This window comes from Corvus kubaryi, unplaced genomic scaffold (genome assembly GCF_017639235.1).
Source record: "Corvus kubaryi isolate FWS band 111438036 unplaced genomic scaffold, C.kubaryi_AGA036_p1.0 37260, whole genome shotgun sequence".
NCBI lineage: Eukaryota > Metazoa > Chordata > Aves > Passeriformes > Corvidae > Corvus > Corvus kubaryi.
This window is the reverse complement of record NW_024581077.1, coordinates 3,555,512-3,572,043: the sequence shown is the minus strand read 5'-3', so window position 1 is coordinate 3,572,043 and position 16,532 is coordinate 3,555,512. Positions and strand designations below refer to the sequence as shown.

The following is a 16,532-nucleotide window of genomic DNA, read 5'->3' as shown; positions in this document are numbered from 1 at the left end:
AATAACAGTTGCAGTAACTTGAAATATAAAGCTAACCTGGTAGTGCCTGGGATATGGCTGTAGGCACTTAATGGCACTTTCTAGGCGCTGCAGCTTTGGACTTTTTTTTTAATTTGCTGAGCATTAGCAAGGTTTTTCAGCCTACAGGAGATACTGGAAAATGGCTTGTTATCCAGAGATAATGAGGAGAACTGAAGGATGTTAGAGAACAAGAGCTTTAGTTTTGAAGTGTTCAGTTTCTGTTTCATATTTTGGAATTTGTTTAGCTTAAGGGATAAATAAAGTCAAAATATAGAAAACAAAATGATAAAATAAAGTTATGGAAAACAACTGCTCCATGCGTGTTCCCAGGTTTGCAAACACTATTGGTCTTACCAGTCTGAGGGTGTGAGGTGGAAAGTGTGTAAATACTGTTGATTAATCCAGACTGACCCCTAAATAATACCAGTTCTTCCCATATTGGAAAACATAAACAGAGGAGCCACAATTATTGCCCATTTAGAGAAATAATTTCTCTTAAAAAAGACATTCAATTTGGTGTGTCTGGTTTTCCTGCCAAACAATTTAGTGGTCATAAGAAGGATGCTTATCCTATTGCTGCTGTTGATACCTACAAATCTGCCAAACCCATTTTTATATAGGTGTACTGAATAAATACCCCTGCAACAGACATGTGCATTGGGATTACAGGTGTGGATTTAAACCTGTCACAGATATAAAGTAAAAAAGAAGTAGATCCTGTTTACAGTATCTTATTTAATTTAAAGAAATTTGGTTACAAAATCATCACTTTATGCTGTTGTTAATTCTAAACATCACTACCAAACTGATAAGGAAACTTGTAACTGCAAAGTAAATATTTTTCTATATGAATAAAGTTAGTGGTCATTATAATCCCACTCAGCTAATAGGAATCTTTTGAACAAACCAGATGTTCTGTGCTTTAAGTTCATTTTTCATCATTAGAGAGCGCACTTTAAATGTCTTTGTGAAGCAATTTTTGCTATGACAGTGTAGTCTTCCCTCTCTCTAAGAAATTATAAAGTATCAAGAAAGACAGAAAAATTGTAGCTGACATTCTCAATGACTTTTCATTTCTTTTTCACTAAGATAAATTTACTAATATCCCTTTAAAGTCTTTTTTATGGAGTTTAATACTGGCGTCCATACACGTGTTTCACCGCAAGCTGAGACTGAAAACTTTATTTGAATTTTAAAACATTTTTCATATATATTTGTGTGCATGTACACCCTAACAACAGGGCTGTTGTAAATCTTGTCTGTGTGTCAGAACCCAAGCATTTCTATAAAGAGAGAGACTCTCACTCTTCTGGGTTTGGCAGTATTATGTACACTAATGATGGAGCTCTATGACCATGTCTGTTTCCATCAATGGTATTTTATTACATTGTCTCCCCACTTCATACCATTGGCAAAAGCATTTTCAGTATTGCTACTTTATGTCCTTTTGTTCCTGTGTCAGCATATACTGATGTCGTATTTCAATTCTATAAGCCCTGGCTTTCCTATTGCTCTGCTATTATATATGTTGGTATTCCCAAGAGTAGCAAATTCCTCCATCTACTCACCAAATCATGAGTTGTTTATGAAGGATCATACTGAATATAAAGTACTTGAGTGTGATCTTTTATTTAAAATTTGTGAACTCTCTTTGGCCATTCGTGTGTTTGTGAACTTTGTGGGTTATTTCGCTGTCTGACAATCTTCTATCCCAACTCTTCGGGTAGTCTGTACCTCTGATACAGAACTTAAAAATGTTCAAACCTTGCTCCCTCCTTTACTTGGGGTATGTGAGAGGAGTCTCCCATCCCCTCTCCCTGTCTAGGTCTGCTTCTCCCTAGTGATCTTTGCATCACTTGGAGACATCTCAGGTGTTGCTGCGGGGCTGAGCGGGGCTAAAAGCAGCATAACTCGTCTGTGAGGGTTGCTAAGAGGGCTGGGAGCACAGGAAACCTCCCTCCATTAGAAGTGATTGTTCATTCAAATGGTGCTGATGGCAAACGGGAATACTGGCTGGACACAGCACTGTCTGGGGATTTTCTAATGAACCTCGGGAAATTAAGGACAGGATTTCCGCAGGAGGAGAAAGTTCCGCATTCGGTGGTTTCTGCATATCCAGAGGAAAAGTTCTGCCATCAATATTCAGCTTGCTGCTTCTGTTATTAGGCCTCAGCTAAAGAAGCCATTTATAAGGGAGAAGGAATGGGATTCACTGCATATTTTATGTTACTGAAATTAAAGGTCATTATGATGGCTTTTGCAAAGCATCCTGCACAAATGGATGAATGCAAACCCTTGACTGTGCATCTCACCTTAGACTTGTCAAATTTTGTGAAGCACATTTCACTGGAAGCATTAAAGCAAAAGAGACAGAGTGATTCTTATGATTTGATGTGTGTGCTGAATTTCTCCACTTAATGAATTGCAGGTGGCTTAACAAACTTAGAAATAATTTAGCCCCTCTTAAAAATTCTTTTAAAACTTGGAAATATAACGGATTGCATGGGATCAGAGAGAGGCTCAAGAAACTCTGCAATAGACAATTGCACTTTTATGATATCTAGGAATTCCCTCATCCCTGAGGGGAATGTGAGTTTTAGTATCAGTTTTTTATTTTTATTTAATTAGTATTAGTTTTTTATTTTTATTTAGTTTTGCTTTATTTATAATTTTCTCTTTGAGGCTTAAATGGCAAACAGATTAGTAATGTCTAAAGATAGAAACAAATTTATTTTTATAGACTGTATGCCCAAATATTTGCCTGATTTTTTTTCAGATATGCTAAAGCTCTAATAAATTACATTGCTATCCCTTCTTGAATATCAGGTCTAATGAATAGTATTGGTCTCTTTTCTAATTCTTCTCTTTCTAATATTTTAATATACAGAAATCTAAAATAAGTACTTTAAAGGGATTTTAGGTGAAAATATTTATAAAATGAGCTTTTTTTGAGGTCAGGAAATAAACAGAAAATGAAATTTGTGCAAATATATATATATGTTGGCTGCTAATGTGATTTGATGTAGGTAGTTAAAACTACTGTGGTTTGTGATAAAGTCTTTTTCTGTTTGGAAATGTTTCATAGTTTCATCTTCATTAACTGTCCTAAAAATATTTGAAATCACACTTGCAAGCAAATTAATATATTTCAAATCTTCTTTTTAATTTTGTTTTGAATTATATTTATCTTCATATTTGAAAAACTCCAGTTAAAGTAAAGCAATTGAATGAGATGTTGAATTCCCTTAGTTTGTTTTTTCAAGGAAATTCTTAATTTAATTCACTCCAAAATCAGCTTAAGCAGTTTTTGAAATGGTAGTATTTAAAGTGGAGCCCCTGTGGGTAGTGGTATAAATAAATACAGATATTAGCATTAATTCCACTTGGGATATCTTTTGTTTTTTATCCTTTTCATGCTCTTTTGGGACTTTTCTGTATACACTTTCTTCCTCATAACAAGTAATATATATTCCACATCCTACTAATGAGGACCAAATACTGATTTTTGATATATCCTGGGAAAAATGCCAGCAAACAAAACAAACAAGTACATGACAAGATAGAAATGTCAGCTATAGAGTCACTTTAAGAATTCACGTTTTGAAGGAAATGGCTACCCTTTTTTTTCTTTGGTATATTTTAAAATAAATTCAAAGAAGAAACATGGCAATGGAACTTTTGCAATTCCAGATTTATAGCATACAGAAAAGAGGCTCCAGTTTTTTTGTGTAGATCTGCAAATATGTGCCATTTATGGTCTGTTCCAAGCCAGTGTGTTTTATGTAAAAGTACTACTGAAAATCTGAAGCGCTCTGAAGCCGGAACAAGGAACAGAAATGGGTCCAGAATACTTATGCATATGAGGCCAGCTAGTATAGCTTGGCAATGTATTGCTAAAGTGCAGGTGTTGAAATTATTTTACAGGCAGGTCAACTCTGGGAGCATGCAGGGAGTTGTCAGAAGGCATGCACGGGTGTTGGGAAATGCAGACATCTGACCTATTTCCAGGTGAGAGCAGAACACTTGCAAATGAGCTGCACTGATGTGAGAAAATTAGTGAGGTGGGAGGGACTCGAGAACTGCTAATTTTCATGTGATTAGCATAATAACTGAAACGCTTTGAAATTTTGGTACAACGATAGAATAATCTTCACTTGGAAACGTTGGCTCCAACAGAGTGCTTCAGAAGCTTTGAGAATAGATTTTTTCCTGTTAATGTATTTCAGCGAGTCTTATTCATCAAGTTTTTTAAGACATAAATTTTTGCTGAATTGCTTTGTAAGTACAATGTAATAAGAAATGAAGGAAACATTTTCACCGTGGTTCCATGACACTTATTAGTTGGAAAGTTCAAGAAGACAAGGTGTTAAGATCCTATACTCCTAGCCATTTCACTATTCTAATGGTATTTTTAAAAAAGTGAGGACAGTCAGTACAAAAGTGAGATATCATCCTACATTTGTTCAGACAACTAATGTGCATCTTGTAACACTAGTTAATCACTTGTAAAAGAAAGTCTTCAAAACACTTTCTGCTGACACATGTAAGCATTACTTTGGTGATTAGAAAAGCTAATAGGGACATAATTTAATAAGCTAATAAAGCTGAAAAATATCTCTGAGAACATGGATCCATAGGGCCAAAGCATTACTGGCAAATGGGATTTTCTTAATGCTATGTTCAGCTTTCAAAACTACAGATACGATGATAGAATGGCTTGTATTGAAAGGGATCATCATGATTATTCAGCATATGAAACTAGTAAAAGGGTGTTGAAGAAAATTTTTTTTATATTTTGGTTTCCAAAAAAGTATTTTTAAAGTAATCATAGAATGATGGAATCTTAGAATGAGTGAATGGTTGGGTTTGAAGGGACATTGAAGATCATCTTTTTCCAACCCCCCTGCCATGGGCAGAGACATCTTGCAATAGACCAGGTTACTCAGAGCCCCATCCAACCTGGCCTTGAACACTTCCAGGGATGGAGCATCCACAGCTTCTCTGGGGAACTTGTGCAAGTGCCTCACAACCTTCCCAGTAATGAATTTCTTCCCAGTTTGTAATCTAAATGTCTAATCTAGTTGTATGTTCACAAGTTGTGGCAATTCCCACACAGGCAGTTTTCACTTTGGTTTAGTCAGGTAGCATTTAGGAGAAAGTCACCACACCAAAAACTAAACACACCTCCCAAGGGAAAGCACACATCCACTCAAGATCTGAGTGCCAGAGGAACTTTTGAGTGAGGTTTTCCAGTGCCAATATCTCAGCTTTTGTGTAGTTAGTTACAAGCCCCATTAAAGGGCAGCCCACCCCTTCCGGAGCAGCAGAGATGAGATGAATCACTCAAAACAGTACATTTTCCTTGCTGTGGATAGGCATTCACACAATTGTGATTAATGTTGCCAGAACTTGGCTCACGCAGAGATGTTTTATAAATAGTAAAATGTGTTTTTCCCACTCTATACATGATAGTTTATGTGAATAATGTTTTATATATATAGCACTGACTTTTAGATCTGTGATCAACTGCAACAAAGGTCAACAAGTGAAAGTCATGCTTACTTTCTCATTCTCAAGATAAAAATGAGCTGTAGCTCTCAGTTTGGTTCCCAGGAAGCATTTCTCTTCCTCAGCAGAAAATCACAGCTCCAGACTCAACAAATTGTTTTCCTTGGTATTATCAGCTGAGTAGCAGAGGATTGACAGAAAATCCAGTGTGACTCATGTTTTTTTGTAGAGGTGGTTTATGCAGAGAAAACGATGTTATTTTTACAAGAAAACTTACATTTTTTTGGAGTTTGGATTGTTAGTTCATCAGAAAACAGACAGAGATATGGGTCTTTGGCTATCCATCTAGAAGTTAGCTAAGCACTAAAAAGATAGAAAATGAGTAATATCTTTAAATAGGCTATATTTCCAGATGGATGTTGCAGATTTGGCCCACTGCACATATAAAGTTCTGGAAAATATTTATTTTTATAATCAATCAATCCATTTGTTGGGTCAGGACTTAAAAAACCCTCTCTGCCTAATAATAAAACTGCTGTGTCTAGACCAAGCTATTTGCTTGGGATTGTCTGAGTTTTGTTTTGGGTATCATTTTAAGATAATGTCTTTCATTTCAAAGTTAAGAGTGCCTCATGATTGCCTTATGATCTGGGCTGAATCTAATTTTAACCTGGTTGGGTTTTGCTTTGTCCTGATTTTCTAATAATTAAGAACACAGAAAATGTACCATGACATTGTTATTCAGATGACAGTCATTTATCCAGCCTTCCTGAAAGCTAGCTGTTAGGACCAAAGGAACTTAGATTTTATTTTCTTCATGTTAGTTTATACAAGAAATTTACTTTCTTCAGCCAAAAACATAAATTAAAAAGAAAGTTGTTACTTTATCTAGACTTTTTCAAATAGGAATTCTTATTGAGCACAGGAGGGATTTAACCTTTTAATTAAGCTGGTGTTATCACGAAGAGGGATGGCTTTGAACACTGATAAGGTCAGTCTGCCAGAAAGAAATTTGTTATTTCCTCAGAGATAATATTACTAACTTCTAAAGTATTCAACCTTCTCCTTTGCCTTCCTCTGCTCTTTGCAACTGCAAACCCACCAAAAACAATCAGAAAGGTGCAAAATACAGTAGAATTCAGCACGAAGATAAGCAGACACAATTGTGACACACAAAAGTAGTTTCCAAGAGAAAATAAGGTGATAACTTTCAAAAGCAATGAAGTTTGAGGTTCTCCAGGTTAACGCATGTAGAGTTTTGCTTTTCATGGACTGGTAGTACATTTCCATCTAATTCCATCTAAATAAGTCTTCTATGCCACATATTATAAATTTGTATTTTTATAGCACTTTTCAGCTCTAAAGAACTTTTTAGACGTTACTAACCCTGCCAACTATACACCATAACATGATGCAAAATAAATGTCTGATCACTTTCTACAGCTACCGTGAAGGAGGCTGCAGTGAGGTGTGGGTCATCTCTTCTTCCCAGTAACAAGGGACAAGACTAGAGGAAATAGCCTCAAGTTGCTCCAGGGGAGGTTTAGATCAGATATTAGGAGAAAATTCTTCACTGGAAGGGTGGTCAGGCAGTGGAAAAGGCTGCCAAGTGAAGTGGTGGAATCACCATCCCTGGGAGTGTTCAAAAGGCACGTGAATGTGACAGGCAGGGGTATGCTTTAGTGGTGGACTTGGCAGTGCTGGGTTAGTGGTTGGACTTGATGAACACAGAGGTCTTTCACAACCTTAATGATTCTATGATTCTGCAATTGAAGCATGGACTCTAATCTATGTTTGCAGAGACTAAAAGCTCAGTTGGCTTATTTAAAATATGAGTGCTCAAAGCACTTAAAAATAAAATATATGCCTGTTCTTCCAACATGACTGTGGAAGGAGATCCCTAAACAACAGTAGCCCCAACAGAGAATCACTGTCTTCATCCATCAGGGAAAGTGCTGGTTGACTCCCACACTTAAGCTCAAACGTGAAAAATGCTTCCATATCCAAGTAAGACAAAGGGAAATAGTAGATGCCTAGGTCTAAAAGCAGTTCTACAGATAGTAGAAATCTGTGCATATATCCCTTGCTTTCCTGCAATTTTGCTTTGCTACCTGGAGTTCTATTCTCCATGACCCACTCGCTGCCTTGGTTCAGGCTAAGCCTTATGGCACTTGAAAAACTGAGGAAAGCTGTGCTGACAGGCTCCCTTGGCACTTCAGAAAATGCAAGTGTAATATCTCTGTTAGTTTATTTTTAAGTAGAATAAATAAAAATGATGACAGGATGTTCCCTCCTAATTTCAGGTAAAGTATGGCCCAAGGAGTGGTAAATTAATCAGAGGTGTAAACCCAAGCAGTTTTCCCATTACACTGAGCTCAGTGTACCTGAGGTTTACTGGGGTACTCCAGTTTAATGGGGTACTCCCTTGCTGCCCAGCCCCTGACCTGGTACACTTTTGTCCTGATGTGTCACCATCAGATCATTGAGCTGAAAGAGCTTCCCCCGGAACCATAAACTCCTTAGATCAGGAACTAGGTTGCTGTGGAGATGAAATGTGGAAATACAGGTTTTTACAATAGCCTCAGTAAAGCAAATATTCCCTTGTTAATGCAGTATCTTTGTTTCTCTGTGTTGTTTACAATGACAGCTATTTTGCCTGCTTGTGCACTAACCAGGGCTTATTAAAGTATCTGAAAATGTAGATTATTTTACCACAATTATGCTGTACTGAAAGGCTGTGGAAGGATTAAGACCCAAAGGCCCAAAGCTGTTTTTTCAATAAGTGCCCTGCTACTGAAATGTTTAACTCAACCCTTATGAGTGTCAAGCACATACAAATGCACCTGACAAAAATGTGTTTTGCTGGCCTATTGAACATCTAGTTAAAATGGACTAAATCCATCTTTCTCTTGGTAAAAATTCATAGCTTTTCAAAGAGGGAACTGATAAGAAGAATATTTGAAACTTGTAATAACTTGTTCAGCTCCAACATAAATTGGTTTGTAGAAAATGTTATCTTCAGAACTAATGGTCTAGGATCATCAGGGTGACAACAGTGAAATTGTCAGGTTTATGTACACAAAGCATTTGTATTTTTATTTAAGAAGAGTCAGTTTTCCAAAAATACTGAAAAATACTTATCTCTATACCTTCTTCACACTGGAAGAAGCAGGAATGCTATTAAAATTTGTGAGGTATTTTTATGTGTGTATACATTGTGTTCAAAGAACTGTTAAAGGATGGCAGGGTGATAAAGGTAACTGCTCAGATTTAGGAAATGCAAGAATTGAGATGGTCTAAGCAACTTTATTGCAGGCCCTCTGTGGCCATATATTGTAATGTAGTATTGTAATATGCATCAACTCTAATACATTTTTAATTACATGGTTACTTTTCTTTTCATGGGCTTTCTGCTTCTCTCAGTCACGTGGAGTGGTACTTCACATGGCACTTTACATTCAACGTATGTCTTCATCCATTATTTAATGCAAAGAGTGCCAAGTGCTCCATTATTAATTTTTTCATTGGTTTTCCTCTTACACTGAGGGGACCTTATCAATGTATGTAAGTGCCTGAAGGAAGGGTGTGAAGAGGAGGGAGCCAGGCTCTGCTCGCTAGTGCCAAACAGTGGGACAAGAGGCAACAGGCAGAAATGAGGAAGAACTTCTTTAGTGTGCAGGTGACTGAGGGCACAGGATTCCATGGTATTTCTTCTGTACAAAGTCCAGCTCTCACTGATTTCAGCTGAAGCTGCTGATGCTCAGCTCTTCTGCAAAAAATGGCCATCTGTGGCTTGCAGGACATTTTAAAGTGAGGAATATCTCAGTTCTACACTTGTGGAAAGTTGTTTTGTGAAAAGCCTAGCATTGCATGAGAGTTCTGTGGTAACATCAAGAATAGAAGCAGTTATCTACAATAGCATTCACCTGTCTTAGCCTGAGAGCATCCTTTTGCCTCGTAGAGCAAAATAATTTTGGCAGAATCCCCCTAATTCTGTGAAAAATGATACTGGAATCCCACAGACACATAATTCCTGTGTGAAGACAGGGGAGAGGGTTTCAGCTGCAGCATGCAAATGGCCTGCTGTATCACGTGCTGCTGGACTAAATTAAAATACATATTTTTGGTACCAAAAGCACAAGAGGGGCAAGCCATTTGTTCTGTGGGTTTTTTTATTGTTTGTCTTTTATCCTTTGCTTCAGGCAATGCGAATCCATAATTTATTTATTACACTCCATGATTACTTTGTACTCTTCTGATGTAAACCTAAGGTGTCTGTTTTGCCAGGCTGCATTCCCACGACAGCCTTATTGGCAGGGAAACTGAGACACGGCAACTGATGGCATTTCCCAGCTCTGCCTCCCCAACCACTCAGTAGTAACCTCAGCACAGCTCCCCCATGCCAGAAGCTGCTCTTTAGGGCAGGCAAGGGGTGGAAAAGGAGAATTTGTGAGGCTCCGTGCTGGGGAGCTGCAGCAGCAGATATAGAGGGATCAATGGGGATGTGCATCTAGGGCTGCATGGGGAGCTGCAGGGTAAAACAAAGGAGCCATGGAGGCATGAAATCTCCTACAGCAAATAGGGGGAACATGGACATATCAGAAAAAAAATACTTTGAGTGGAATAGTTGAACACTATAAAAAGGAGTGAGGAAGTGATGTTATTGCAGGACAGAGGGATAGAGAAAGGCTACTGCCTGATGCTGATAAATGGTACAGTTTCACCCACGTCTTTCCTTTGCTCCCCTTAGATAAAAAATCAGTATTAGCTGGTTTTTCTTTTTTTCTTGTTACTGATTTTTATAGTCTGCAGCCACATTCACCATTTAATCCAAGCAAAGCCACCCTCTTAGAATGTCTTTTTGTATATTGGCACTTCAAGTTGAAAATCTATTTTAAATTATTGGATAGCAAGTAGCAGCCTCCAGAGGAATAAACTGATGCTGTTAACAGGTCCAAAATGTGATGCAGCATATGGAGCTGAATACCTCATGGTACAGATTTGCATGCAGGCGGTTTTAATTAGGATTTAGAATTCCTGGAGGAATGCAGCATTCTGGGCTAGTCTCAATCTTGTCAATACATAGTGGTTTTCTTCATTCTAAAGCTCACAAAAACTGATAGGTTCTTACTTGCTTATAATTTTTTGATACTTTCATGAACTGTTAAAACTTTCCTCCATCTGCCAGCTTTATGTATGATCACTGCTTTTTTATGTATACTTGCTATAAAAGATTGCTGTCTTTTTCTTTTTTTTAAATAATTTTATATCAGGTCAGTTCAAAATAAGAATCGTTTGAAGTTTTATGACATTGCATAAATACTTATTTTTCCCCTGCAACACATCATAGTTCAAAGTGAGAGTATGCTTTAACTCGATGGTTACTCTGCCATCTTGTGAGGAAAAGGTGCAACTACCTCCAGCTGATAAAAGGAAGAGGTACTTTGGCTAATGTCCATCTCACTTCTTCTTCTTCATCATGAAAAGTAAAATTATTTAGGGTTTCAAAAAATAAGATTAGGAGAATACTGTAAAACGTATTTGTTCCACTGCATTATACTTGCTTTTTTTTCCCCTTTTTTTTTTTTTCTTTTTTTTTTCTTTTTAACTGAGTATATATTTCCTGCTTTGGGCAAAAACCTGGTGCTTTCAATAAACTGAGATAAGAAATTATACTTTTTTTTTTCTCCCTCCTAAAAAAACCCCCAAAACTTCTTGTTGTACTAAATGGAAAATCTATGCAAATTCTCAGCATTCAGCACTGATAATGTTCTTTCTGTGAACTAATTTGGCTCTTAGAGGAAACCTCTTGTCTTCTAAAATTCACTGTGTCTCTCTGAGATAGCACACTGTAAATTACCCAAAGCACTGCTAGCTATTACACTGAGAGAGAGAAAAACCTAATTCCTGACCTTAGAAAGACTGCTTTACCCTGGAACATTTGTGAGGAAAAAAACCAAACCAAAAAAAGTAAAAATAAATTACAGTGGCATCAGCAAACATCAGCCTTATGTTTAAATAATAATTATTGTTGCTATCAAAGTCGGTGTAGGTGCACTAGATCTTGGACTTAGAAAAGCAGACTGGAAAAATCTCCTCAGTTCTACTACTGTTTAATGAACTGATTCTCTCTGTGACCTTGAGTGAGTTGCTGTATTTCTGTGCCTAATTTTACCCACCTTTAGATGATGCACATCAACAGGATGTTATCAGACTTGACTACCACTTGTAAAGCTCTTTGGGCTTTTTAGATGGAAGGTATTGCTGTGATATAGTGACAATCTTGTTGGAAATCTACTTGATAAGCAAAAGAGCAAGTCACTCACAATAAGTATAATTATTCAATGATTTAAGCTTCCTAATCTACTTCCACAGTCTTGGCAAGCAGATTGTGATTTCTTCCATTTTATGTAATGAGAAGAGTATTTTTTTTCCCTCTTTTTACTCTATAGATTGATTGCAAATATTCAGAATTCAAGCTGTGTTGCTCATTTGCAATCAGTTGGATGAGTAATATTATTTCTGCTCATGATTGGATGAATGCCCAATGACTTGTGTGTGCAAATTGTAAAGTTTGTTTTCCGAAGATGCTCATTGGTATGACATTGAAATTTGCTGCCTTTGGAGAGCAGTGACAGTAAAATTCAACACATTGAAGACCAAAGAAAATACTGAGCACCAAAGTAAGACAAGGTGACATTAACATTTTTTAATGGGACTTTACATATTACTCATTTGTTTAAATGGACCAATTCCATTATGGTTTTAGTTTTGTTGGCTGCTAATACTGAGAACAAATGACAGAATCCTAGAATGGTTTGAGTTGGAAGAGACCTTATAGATCATCTACTTCCAATTCCCCCATCATGGGCAGGGATACTTTCCACTAGAGCAGGTTGCTCAGAGCCCCATCCAGTCTGGCCTTGAGCACTTCCAGGGATATGGCATCCATAACCTCCCTCAGCAAATCCAGGGTATTGAACCCTGGACCTAATCTCATGCAGAAGGTGGGTGTCACTTGCCCTGTTCAATGGTAGCTCCCATGTCCAGGTTCCAGCAAATGCCCAGCAATGGGGCTAAACTACTTGGGAGCTGCAAAGCAGCTCAAATTCTGGTTTGAGAGAAAAGACAAGTGAGTGAGACTGAAGAAGAAGGTAGTGTTGGAACCCAGTTGCATACCTTGCTTATTTCCAGATTCAATGGGACAACTGGATCGGTAAGAGGTCGTTGTCTCACGTGGGAAATTTCCTGCAGAAATTCCTTTCCCTTTGGTCTCAGTGTTAAATGGTTTATATGAAGACTCACAGCGTGTAAGGAGCAGAAGCCTGGCCCCTCCTTAGGAGGACTGTAAAACAGAAATTGTATTCAAGACTTAAAATGCTGATGTGTAAGAGCTAAAACTGGTAGTATTGCTGTTGTTTCCCAAGACAAAATGTAATATACTGGTCACTGGCTAGCACACTGGCTTTGAGAGCGATTGGGAGCGGGATCCACCCATGAATGGGTCTCAGAGTATGTGGTGGCACTTTTTTCCATTGTTGTAGCTGTATCTTCTTTAAAGTTTTGGCTGAGTGAAAAGCAATGTTGCTTTTTTGCTCATGCGTCTCTTGACATGTCATGTTTTCTAGTAGGTCAGGATTCTCTGTAGACCAGGATTCACTCGCTGCTCATTTCACAGAATGTTGTAGAGCCTGTCACTCCTGTACCACACTTACCTCCCTCCTTTGGCAGCCCTCCTATAGCAAGCAGCAGGAATGTGTGATGTATTGGAGTGTGGTCCAGCCAAAGAGCTGTGTAGAGAATGGGACATGTGCTTTTGAATGACACCTCCAGCTGGGCCACATTCAGCAGCTGAGGTCAATTTGATCTGATATAAAATGAAATGCTCTATTTGTATTTTCCGCAAACTGATGGCAACAACAAAAAGGAAAAGTAAACGACAAACTTTTGTAAAAATTACCAGTTCCCTTTGGCCCAGAACTGAATGACAGATTCCCAGCTATCTTGATTCACTGACAATCTGTCAAAGGTAGGTTGTAAGAACATCTGCATTTTCATACCAATGCAATAGTCTGGCTATTGTAACTTGAGAACTGCCTTCGTTGAAATTTAAGGTTTTTGACTATTACCTCCTGCTGGATTCGTGTCTTCAGTTCTGTCTAGCTGACATCTCTTTGGCAATCACAGCCTTAGAAATGCTCCTTTAGACAGTATGATGTGAGTAGCAGTGATGCTGTAATAATCTCACATTGTAGAGAGAATGATCTCTTATAAAAAGGCATGTTCATATTTAAAATTCACAGCAGCGCACTCCACACCCCCATTATAGGTAATTACAGAGGATTTTAAATATCTGACGCTAGTTGGCAGTGTACAATACCCTGTCAGCAGCAGGCACTGATTTGTAATTTAATTATCATAAGACATCCACCTGTTCTTTTGTCAAGTGAAGAGTAGCAGTTCCGTGCAATCATGCTTTTCCCTCCAGAAATTTGAATTAATCCTTAGAGAAAGGTTTCTAGAGAAATGTTTTTTTTTTTTCAAGGACATTTGCAGGACCCCATCAGAGCAGGGTGATGGAGACAAATGAGGCATTTCTGCAGGAGAGTCTTTACTCTGGTTTGGTATTTTCAGCCTTACCACTGGATTTTTGCTGTGTCAAGCTGTTCTGGTTCACAGCTGAAAGCATTTCAACGAAGAGATGCAGTGGGAGGAAAGATGTATGAAAATCAATGAGTTTGGTGCTAAGAACATGAGGCAAACCCATAGCAGGACTGACCCAGAAATGTTCTATGCTCATACTTTGTGAAGAAGGAGAAGGCTGGGCTTGGGATGGGAAGGAGACAAGGACAAATAGAAAAGTGGAAGTCTGTTCTGTAAACTTTTCAGTTTATGGCACATGAACATGGATATTACTGAAGTTGTCCTGGGAATGTACAGTTACTGGATAAATAGATCAATTCAAATTATAAAGCAAGTCTATCAGTGGAGATCCACACAAGTGTTCTGCTCTTTGGGATCACGGGGCTCAGGGTGAATCAATTTCTTCTGGGCTTTGGCTTCTGTTTATGCAACACTACACTGCAGTGCGGTGATGGGGAAAGGAGTTACTGATCAAAGAGATGTTCTCTTGTTAAAGCCACATCACACTGCTTCTGGCAGTGCAAAACTGCAAAAATGATCTGGACAGAATAGCATATCTATTTTATTGTATATATTTGTATGTATATATAATCACAGAATGAATCATAGACTCATAAAATGGTTTGGGTTGGAAGGGACCTTAAAGATTCAACCCCCCTGCAAGGGCAGGGATGACATCCACTAAATTAGATTGCCTAGGGCCCCATCCAACCTGGGCTTGAACATCCCTTCCAAGGATGGGGTATCCACAACCTCCCATGGAGGTTCATCCTGTTCCAATGCTTCATCACACTGAGGAAAAAATTTCTTCCTAAAATCTAATCTAAACCTCTTCCAATTTAAAACCATTCCCCCTTATCGTGTCACTACATGCCTATGTAAAAATGCCCTCTCCCTCCGTTATATAAACCGCCTTAAAATACTGAAAGGTCTCACCCTGAAACCTTCTCTTCTCCAGGTTGAACAGGCTCTTTCAGCCTGTCTTCATGGGAGAGGTGCTCCATTCCTCTGATCGTACTTGTAGCCCTCTTCTGGACCTGCTCTGACAGGTACAGAGGAGGGAATGTCTTTCTTGTGCTGAGGACCCCAGAGCTGGATGCAGTGCCCCGGGTGGGGTGCCACAAGATCAGAGTACAGGGTGAGAATCATCTCCCTTGACCTCCTGGCCATTCCTCTTTTGATGCAGCCCAGGACGAGGTTGGCTTTCTGGGCTGTGCATTCACTGTTGGCTTATGTCCAGCTTATCATCCACAAGGACCTCCAAGTCCTACTTTGCAGTGCAGCTCTCAATCTTTATAGTGGGAGGGACTCCACTCCTCCCACATCCACCCAGAAGATCAGGAACTTCAGAGAAGTGGGAAGCCTATATATATTTATGTATAAATTTTTGTATCTGCAAAAGTGTTGTCAGCAGGACCAGGGCAGTGATTGTCCCCCTGCACTCAGCACTGGTGAGGCCACATCTCAAACCCTGTGTTCAGTTTTGGATCCCTCACTACAAGAAGGACATTGAGGGGCTGGAGCATGACCAGAGAAGGTCAACTGAGCCAGAGATGTGTCTGGAGCACAAGTCCTGTGAGGAGTGGCTGGGGAAGGTGGGGGTGTTTAGCCTGGAGAAAAGGAGGCTCAGGGAGTACCTTATCATTCTCTACAACTCCCTGAAAGGAGGGTATAGCAAGGTTGGGGTTGGTCTCTTTCCCAAATAACAGCTGATAGGATGAGAGGAAACAACCTTAAGTTGTGCCAGGAGAGATTTAGATTGTACCTTAGGAAAAAAAATCGTCACTGAAAGGGCTATCAAGCGTTGGAACAGGCTGCCCAGGGAAGTGGTTGAGTCACCATCCCTGGAGATATTTCAAAGTCATGTATATGTGGCACTTGGGCACTTGGGTACATGGTTTAGTGGTGGACTTGGCAGTGCTGGGTTGGATGGTTGGACTCAATAACCTTAAAGATCCTTTCCAACCTGGAATGTACTGTATTCTATGATAGAGCTTCTTATGGCTTCTGTCACTGCTGTCTTGTCTCCTTAGAAAGTAGTCACTGGACATTTCCATTTTCCCCATTCCTGAGTTAATGAGATGACTGGTATTCTGCTCTTATTTCTCCTAATTACATTTTAGCAAATGACTCACTTTAAAGAGGATGTTTTGGAGTAGTTGTCTTTTTAGAAAGAGTATTCACTCAATTAAAAAAATAATTGATTGCTTGTGGCTTAAATGATCTGTGTGCCAAGCCTTAAATGTGATATTGGCTGGACTACTATCTATTAGACTGATGGCTTCTTGCTCAAATAATATTTGGCTGGTGCCAGTCATTTCATATACTCATTAATTATGTTATCTGAAAAGTGAATATGT

The 16,532-nt window shown here is 38.7% G+C and overlaps 1 protein-coding gene across 20 annotated transcripts in view; it reads left to right on the top strand.

The window, feature by feature from the left end:
• Positions 1-16,532, top strand: part of DLG2 (discs large MAGUK scaffold protein 2) — a 998,396-nt gene that overhangs the window by 446,344 nt on the left and 535,520 nt on the right. The window lies entirely within an intron of this gene.